Source organism: Onychomys torridus, chromosome 19, assembly GCF_903995425.1.
Source record: "Onychomys torridus chromosome 19, mOncTor1.1, whole genome shotgun sequence".
NCBI lineage: Eukaryota > Metazoa > Chordata > Mammalia > Rodentia > Cricetidae > Onychomys > Onychomys torridus.
In genome coordinates, this window is record NC_050461.1 from 65816171 (window position 1) to 65826086 (window position 9916).

The 9916-nt window shown below is 42.4% G+C and overlaps 1 pseudogene; it reads left to right on the forward strand.

The window, feature by feature from the left end:
* Positions 1 to 724: 724 nt before the first annotated feature.
* Positions 725 to 6038, forward strand: LOC118570346 (annotated as a pseudogene).
* The last annotated feature ends 3878 nt before the right edge of the window (positions 6039 to 9916 follow it).

The following is a 9916-nucleotide window of genomic DNA, read 5'->3' on the forward strand; positions in this document are numbered from 1 at the left end:
TAGTGATGCTCTTCATGGTTCCATGTTTGTTTGTTTTTGTTTCTTTGAGACAGTATTTCTCTGTGTAGCCCTGGTTGTTCTGGAAGTCACTCTGTAGAGCAGGCTGGCCTCAAACTCAGAGATCCACCTTCCTTTGGCTCCCAAATGCTGGGATCAAAGGTGTATGATATGACCTCCCACCATTTTTTAAATTTATTTATTGTTATTTACTATGCACTGTTGTGTTGCATGCGTGTGTGTCTGTGTGAAGGTCTAGACTTAATTTTACAGGCTGTATCCTAGGGAAAGGGCCACTATCTCAGACTTGACCTTCCATGTTCCATCTTAGGGAAAGGGTCACCATCTTACACCGTCTGCTGTGCTCAGTTCCAGGAAGAATCTCAGGAATGCCATGACAGCTTGAACAGATACAGAGCAGAAAATTTTAACAGGATCCAGATACTCCCGCAGCCACCCAATCTCCGGTTTATTCAGGAAAGGAAAGTTTAACAGGATCCAGATACTCCTGGAGAGCTGGAAGTGGACAGAGATTTCCGGTGAGGCTGTGACATTTCTTCCCAGAGGTTCTACCTGGGTCATCCCCCATCCTTCCTCCACGGTCAGCATGCAGTAAAACTCCAGCCACAGGAGAATCAGGGAGCAAGGCCAAGGCTTCGAAAGGGGGGTGGGGTGTCAGGCAGCTTCATCTTAGAAGGCAGCAGACCTTGAAGGGGGCCTCCAAACAATGTCAGAGCAGATGCCAGACAAGGCTGGGGATGCCGGGGCCCTGGAAGACATCTGTCGAGATTATCAGTCATCGCTGGAAGATCTGACCTTCAATATCAAACCGCACATGAATAGGCTAACCATTGTAGCTGAGGGGAACCTGACCTTCACCAAGGAGATTGTGCCTCTCATTGAGGCCCAAACAGCCAAGGTTCCTTCCTCAGAGAAGCTTCCTCTTATGTACCTCATGGATTCCATTGTGAAAAATGTTGGAAGAGAGTATCCCACTGCCTTTACTAAAAGTCTAGTTGCAACATTTATTTGTGTGTTTGCAAAGGTGGATAAAAATACTAGAAGAAGTTTATTTAAATTATGTTGCATGTGGGATGAAATATTCCCTTTGAAGAAACTTTATGCCTTGGATGTCAGAGTCAATTCATTAGATCCTGCTTGGCCTATTAAACCTCTGCCCCGTAATGTAAAGTCATCTAGCATCCACGTGAATCGCACATTTTTAAGTAATTCACCTGAGGTGGCTTCAGCACCTGGGACAGTGCTCAGCTCCCCCAGTATCTCCACTCCTCTGATTGAACCAGACATACAAAAGAATCTTACTGAAGAACAACTAATGAAAGACCCCCTCCAGTAGCTTGACTGCTGTGACGCCATTTTGCAAGGCTTAAACATAAAGAACAGGATATCTGCGGTTCAGGGGAAGAAGGCCAAACAGGAGTTCATAACTATAGTCGGCCACCTGGCCTTGGGAGAGAAACGATTGAGTCAAAGCAGGATAACTATGGTGGGCCACCTGGCCTTGGAGAATAGACAGTTGGGCTAGGAAAACACTCACTGTGCCCTAGACAAGGCCAGGTCAGCCACACACACCAAATTTCCGAGAATTAAGCATATGTCCCCAAGTTCACCCTGGCCTTATTTGAATCAACCAATGGGAACCCTGTAACTATGCTTCTTGCTTCTGTAATGTGCTTCTGCCCTGGGATCCTATAAAAAAGTCCCCCTTTCCCTAGGAAGGCGCGCAAGTCCTCCGAGAGACTTGTCGCCCCAGGTACCTGTGTATTCAAATAAACCCTCTTGCTGTTTGCATCTGATGGATGGTTTCGGTGTGTTCCTTGGGTTCGGGGTCTCTCCTGAGGGAAGATCCCCCCCGGGAATCTTTCATATGGAGGTCCCACCGAGATTGAGACCCCTCCCCTGGGACCACCGACCCACCGTCAGGAGGTAAGCCAGCCGGCCTCGGAATATGTCATCCCTGTCCTTTCTGAATGTTGTCTGTCTGTCATCCCTGTCCTGTCTGAATGTTGTCTGTCTGTCTGCGCGCATCTGGTAATCTGTCTGTGGCGGTGGGGGCTGGAGGAGCTGACGAGCTTGGACTTCGCCCACCGTAACCCTGGAAGACATTCCACGGGTGTCTGAAGTCCCCTCAGGGGCACGGTTTTTCAGGGCCACTCACGTATCCGAGGGATACATGGTATTGGTTGGAGATGAGGGATCCGGACCCTCGCAGTCTCTGTCTGAGTTTTTGCTTTCGGTTTGGAGCTGAAGCCGTGCAGCACGTGTCAGTCTTACTTGTGTTTGTCTGTCGTTCCTTGTTTAACCGTTCTCCTCCTAGAAGCAGCCATGGGACAGACTGTCACCACCCCCTCTCGCCCCTCCTACCTCCTCCCTTTACCCTGTTCTCCCAAGACCCCTGTCCTTCCCCCGGACCCCAATTCACCTCTTATTGACCTATTGACATGGAATCATCTGAACACAGGCTAATTGGAAGTAGAAGTCAAGTCATAAATGGCATTGTGCAAAAACAGGACATGGTTACAGCAGAATTGGAAAAACAGGGGACAAAACCAGGGAGATCAAGGACATGGAAGAGATCAAGATCGAGGTCACCTAGGTCTCAGTCACCCAATGGAAGGCAAAGAAGTATGTTACCAACTTTGGCACCCCAAACTGGAAAGATGCATCAGTCAGGACTTAAACAGTCACATATGGAAGAGTTCCCAGCACCTTCTATGGAAGAAAGAAATGTTAAGAGAAATACTAAATAGATGGTTGGGACCCCAGACAGCTGAAAAAGATGGATGAACATTGGCCAAAAGAAACTGCAAGTCAACATTCTATGAAGTCCAGTGCTGGGTCAAAAGAGAATATAGAGAACTTTCAAAGCTCCAAGTCTGCCAAAAGATGGAAATCTAGTTGGGAAGAACACAAAAGCTTCCACCAGGGTGATGAACATAGTAAAGCACCTCATCTAAGGCATAGGGAGAGCTGGTCAAGCACTAAAGGAATCTTGTCACCTCGAACCCCAAAGCAGCACCATTGACCCAGTGGGCATGACAATCTTCAGATTCCTAAAGAGTTAACCATTGCAAGCAAAAGAGAATTCCTTCAAAAGATGAGTGAATGTTTAGCTTCTGGTGAAATTTCACAAGATGAGTTCCTTGGTGTCGTGCATCAAATTTGACAGCTCTTTCAGTATCAAGAAGGTGGAAGAGAGGAGCAGAGATCTCCCTTCAATGATTGTTTTCCACTTAAGCGACCTAGATATGAAGATTCAGATAAACTGTTTGTAGATGGCCTGGCATCAAGATTTGCTGGCCTTAATAGAAATCAGCGGCTTACAGCTTTAGCTGAAGACCAACCATTATTAGATGGACCTGGTAAGCCATGTGAGGTGAGAGCTGTCCCAGCCAAAATGATTTTGGAAGGACCTAATAAATTAAGCCATAGAATGGATGGACCTCCTACACCAGGTTCTCTTGGGTTTGAGGGATCACAAGGACAAATCAGGGGAGGAGGCCCTATGAGATTAAGAGGACCAGAAGGTCAGTTAGGAGGTGCCTGTCCTTTGAGATTTGAAGTTCCTCCAGGAACAGTACAATTACCTCTGTGATATGAAGGGACAGTTGATCAAGGAGGAGGAGGAGGAGGCAGTTTTCAATTTGAAGGTACACCTAGTGTGAGTTTTGAGGGATCTAAAGGTGGTTTGGGATTTGAAGGACCTGGGCGTAAGCCTTTGGGTGTTCTGAGGGCTGAAGGCCCTCATAGACAGCCTGTGGGTAGTCTTAGATTTGATAATCCTGGATGCCAGCCTGTAGGTGGGCTCAGGTTTGAGGGGGGTCATCATCCACCGGGGGCAACAATTAGATTTGATGGGCCTCATGGTCAGCCAGGTGGTGCTATCAGATTTGAGGTTCCTTTGTCACAGCAAGGTGTTGGAATGAAGTTTGAGGGTCCCCATGGTCAGTCTATTGCTGGTCTGAGAATGGAAGGACATAATCAACTAGGTGGAAACCTTATGTCTGAAGGACCACATGGCCAACCAGGGGTTGGCATCAGGTTTGAAAGACCTTTAGTACAATAGGGAGGTGGAATGAGGTTTGAGGGTCCTGTGCCAGGAGGTGGCCTGAGAACTGAAGCACCTCTAGATCAAGGGGGTCCATGATTTCAAGGTGGTCACTCTCTAATTTTTGATGGACAGCCAGGTCAGCCATCACTTTTGCCAAGATTTGATGGAACACACAGCCTGCCAGTTCCTAGATTTGAAAGAACTGGTCAGCCATGTCCACAGAGACTTCCTGGGCCACCTGGTCAGCAGGTTCAAGTGAGATTTGATAGTGTAACTCAAAGATTTGATGGGCCACAACAGCAGCAAGCATCAAGACCTGATATTCCTCTTGGTGTGCAAGGTACCAGATTTGACAATCATCCTTCCCAAAGGCTTGACTCTTTCCATCAGACTGGCCCATGTAATGACCCACCTGGCAATGCTTTGAATATTCCAATTCAAGGACTGGACTACAATTCCAAAGAAATGAACAAATATTTGACATACCTCAAGGACCAAATTTTAATGGAGCTCATGGCCCAAGGAATTTCCCAAAGGTCCTTAACAGAGCATCAGGACTCTATTTTGATGAAAAGAATCTTCAGAGTTTTCAATTGGGAAACTTGGGCAATTTACCTAGTCCAATGTCAGTAGGAGCTATTCAGACATCTCAACAGGTTCTGACTGGTGTAGCTGAGCCAGTAGTATTTGGCCAAGGACAGTAGTTTTTACCAGTTCATCCACAGAATGCCAGAGCTTTTAATCAAAATCCTTCAGGAGGTCTTCCTAAGGCATATCCTGATCATCATCTCAGTGAGGTGGATGTAAAGGAATTGTTTGCAAAATTGGTGAAAACAGGAATTCTCAAATTGTTCCAGCCTGACTCAACTGCAACACAGGAAAAGGAGGCTGATGCTCACCCTCCCCCTGAAGAGGTGAAGGATCAGAATGAAGATCAAGATGTTCCAGATCTTACTGATTTTACAACTGAAGAATTGAAACAATGTTATGACAGTGTTATAAACCGGCTGTACACTGGGATTCAGTGTACTTCTTGTGGAATGAGGTTTATGACATCACAGACAGATGTTTATGCAGATCATTTGGACTGGCATTATCAGCAAAATAGAACCAAGAAAGATGTTAGCAGAAAGGTCACTCATAGACAATGGTACTACAGTTTAACAGACTGGATAGAATTTGAAGAAATAGCTGATCTGGAAGAACAGTCAAAAAGCCAGTTTTTTGAAAAGGTTCATGAATGGGTTGTCCTCACATCTCAGGAGGATTCTAAAGAAAAGGAGTTCCAAAGTGTCCCTGCTGGACCAGCTGGAGCACTTGAGAGTTGTGAAATCTGTCAAGAATAATTTGAACGGTCCTGGGATGAGGAGGAATGGCACTTAAAAAATGCTATTGGAGTAGACAGAAAGATTTACCATCCATCGTGTTATGAAGATTACCAAAATACATCTTCTTTTGATTGGACACCATCTACCATCAAGACACCAGTTGAAAACCCTTGGGACATTGTAGTGAATAGTCATCCCAGCATTGGCCGGGAAGTTGCAACCCCCATTGGGGCTTCGGTAATGGTCATGCCCACAAGGCAGGGCGGAGAAGGAAACGGAAGACGGAGGATCAGAAGGGGAGGCGCACTTGGTTCCGGGACACGGGATGCTGGAGGGAGACGGAGCAGAGTTCTCCAGAGAAGACCGCCGGACTGCACTATACCTTTGCCAGACCCTGCAACCTACCCCTTCATTGTAAGTTACCCCACAAAATAAACCTCCCTTTTAACTACGTGGAGTGGCCTAAATAATTTCACCAATAGTACATTATGGTGAACATGGTCCAAAACGAATTGCAAGAACCCTGTGAAAGTTCCAAAGTTAAGGAAGAGCACATTGATGGCCCACCGGCCTGTTCAGAAGAAAGTGTAGCAGCACCCACTGACATTAAAACAGAAAATGATACAGTTGAGTCAGGTTAAATAAAATGAGAAAATACAGATTTGTTTTTAACAAAAGCTGCTCTTGGATTTAGAAAGTGAAGACTTTTATGTATATATAGAAATCTATCTGTATAAATTGTCTAGCTGAGGCAGGGCCTTTGGCTCTCATTTGTTTATAAATACATATTAGTATTTGCATTTCCTACTGCCTGCACAATTTCCAGATCTCACAATGTCCAGCAGTTAATACTTAGCTCAAGTGTTTGTGAACATATGTGCTTCTAACTTTGTTGATGGGTGAGGCTGTCACAGTAACCCAGAGAGCTGTCATATTCTGAGCACTTTCTTATACCTCCTCCACTGACACTGAGAATTCAGGAACTCTTTCTTCCCTTAGGCTATGCATCTGAGACCCTATATTCAGGTGAAAAACAAGCTGTAAAATATGTTTATAGATTTTCTTCTGCACATGTAGGCACCATTATTTCAGCAAAAACAACAGGCAGTAGGAGCTCAGGGATGAAGTCCTTGTTGGCTAACAAGAATGAAGAAAGACACTTTTCATATGAAAATAACTGAGATTGGTGTAAACAGCCTATATGAGAGGACGACATTCCTAGTGTAGTGGGAAAGAGAAAGGACTAAAATCCCAAACCAAAGGAAATCAGTGTATTCTACCTTGTTTAGTGTCTGTGACTCAGAGATTATTTCCTTCTATGATACATCTATGTATGTATATTATTATAATGTCCACATCCAATACAATCCATTTATTTCTCACTTTGAGAAAATTAATGGACCTGCTAAATTATCCAGTTCCAAATGGGCCAAGTAACTGAGAAATGAGGTTTCCTGTTTAAATTCTATGCTTTGAGCTACTGCATTGCTGCTGTCCTAGTTAATCCTTAGTAATAATTGAGTAGATGTGTTGTTCTCATAAATACCTGTACCTAGTGCAGTGGGTTTGCCAGATACTTACCCTGTTCTGAGAATATGATGATGATAGGAAATGCTTCTATTTTCTCTATAAAACATAATAATTTAATAGCCTCTAAATGTACGCTTCACCTAATACACCACATGAAGCTGTGATGAGCAGCGATCTATTTCCTAGTTCACAGAATAATTTAACACAGTAAAAGTCTTATGTATTGTGTTTTATAAATGAATGAAAGCTCCAACACATTAATATGTTCCCTAAAGAAAAGATGGAAGAGTGGAGTGAATAAGAACCCACAGACACTTATCTGAGGATTGATAACCATTATTATTTCTTTTCCAGTCATGTGCATTTGAAGACAAACGGAAACATCAAAATCATTCAGTTGGCAGTGAAATTAGTAAATCCCTCCATCACTTGTGCTTCACATCAGGAACATAGAATGCAGGAGGAACTGAGCTAACCAAACAGGATATCTAGATGCTATGGGAATGTCTTCTAAGGGACTGCTATTTATGCACAACACTATTTGGACTTTGTAACTTTGATCCTATGATATGTTGGTTTTTGTTTTAGCATATAATACTAAGGGATTGCTATTTATGCACAGCACTATTTGGACTTTGTAACTTTGATCCTATGATATGTTGGTTTTTGTTTTAGCATATAATATCTTATGTTATATTTTGTTGTTACCTTTTAGAACCTCATTCTTTTTAAATGAGAGACAGAAATCAAGTGGATCTGGATATGATGGAAGAATAGGAGGTACAAGTATGAGTAGAGGGAAGGAAAATTGATCAGGATATATTGTATGAGAAAAGAATATGTTTTTATTAAAAGGAAGAAAATTAAAAAGAAGAAAGCAAAGTTCTTTCACCTCAGTGGACTAGATACTTATTTGTGTTATGAATTTGCTTATCCTGAGAATAATCTACATGTCAAAACTAAAACTAGCACTGAGTGTCTTAATGAGTATCTTAAACATCATCATGGTATTCCAGACAGCATTGTTGTGTGTGTGTGTGTGTGTGTGTGTGTGTGTGTGTGTGTGTGTATGTGTGTGTATTTATGTGTGTGCTTTTATTTGCTTTTTTCCCCAATCACTTTCCCCTCCCTCCCCTCTTCTCAGGTCCTACTCTCATCCCTATTCACCCAACAGACCCATCCAGTTCTCTCCTTCCATGTTTCTTTCCAGATACATGTGGGCCTCCCATGGATATAAGTCAGCCATGGTGTGTAAAGTTTCAGTAAGACTGGACACTTCCTCTTCTTTCAATGCTAGAAGAGGCAATCAGATGGAGGAACCAGGTAACAGAGTCAGACACAGCCCCTCATCTCACTCTTAGGATTCACACAAGAAGACTAAGCTATACCACTGTAACATATATGCAGAGAGATTATGTCAGTCACATGTAGGAGATTACTTGGAGAGATAACTGGAATCTAGGGGCATCTCTGCAATGAGATAGAAACCTAGAGCAATGGAATCTCTCAGGAGAAGATGAGGGTGGAAAATAAAAAGGAAATAGATATTTTCTGGATAGGTACCAGAAATCTTAGTTAAATCAAGACCAGGTAAACCATTTAAATAGTCCAATAACCCCTAAGGAAATAGAATCAGTCATTAAAAGTCTCCCAACCAAAAAAACCCAGGACCAGATGGTTTCAGTGCAGAATTCTACCAGATCTTCAAATAATACCAATACGCTTTAAATTGTTCCACACAATAGAAGCAGAAGGAATATTACCAAACTCCTTCTATGAGGCTACAATTATCCTGATTCCTAAACCAAACAAAGATGCAGCAAAGAAAGAGAACTACAGACCAATCTCCCTCATGAACATTGATGCAAAAATACTCAATAAAATTCTGGCAAGCAGACTCCAAGAGCACATCAAAACAATTATCCACCATGATCAAATAGGCTTCATCCCAGGGATGCAAGGATGGTTCAACATACAAAAGTCTGTCAATGTACTACACCATATAAACAAACTAAAAAAAAAAAAAACACATAATCATCTCACTAGATGCAGAAAAGGCATTTGAAAAAATCCGATAACCCTTCATGATAAATGTCTTGGAGTGATCAGCAATATAGAGAACATACCTAAACATCATAAAGGCAATCTACAGCAAGCCAACAGCCAACATCAAATTAAATGAAGGGAAACACAAAGCAATACCACTAAAATCAGGAACAAGACAAGGCTGTCCCCTCTCCACATACTTATTCAATATGGTACTTGAAGTTCTAGCCAGAGCAATAATACAACATGAGGAGATTAAGGGGATACAAATTGGAAAGGAAGAAGTCAAGCTTTCTCTATTTGCAGATGACATGATAGTATACATGAGTGACCCCAAAAATTCAACCAGGGAACTGATACAGCTTATAAACACCTTTAGCAACATAGTAGGATAAAAGATCAACTCAAAAAAATCAGTAGCCCTCCTATATACAATAGACAAACAGGCTGAGAAGGTAATCACCTTTTACAATAGCTACAAATGATATAAAATACCTTGGAGTTACTCTAACTAAGCATGTGAAGGACCTATATGACAAGAACTTTAAGTCCCTGAAAAAAGAAATTGAAGATGTCAGAAAATGGAAAGATCTCCCATGTTCATGAGTAGGCAGGATTAAAAGAGTAAAAATAGCTATCTTACCAAAAGCAATCTACAGATTCAATGCAATTCCCATCAAATTACCAACACAATTCTTCACAGACCTTGAAAGAAGAATATTCAACTTCATGTGGAAAAACAAAAAACCCAGGATAGCCAAAAGAATCCTGTACAATAAAACAACCTCTGGAGGCATCACGATCCCCAACATTAAGCTCTACTATAGAGCTACCATAATAAAAACAGCTTCATACTGGCATAAAAACTGACAGGTGAAAAATGGAATCAAAATGAAGACCCTGATATTAACCTCCACACCTATGAACATATAATTTTTGATAA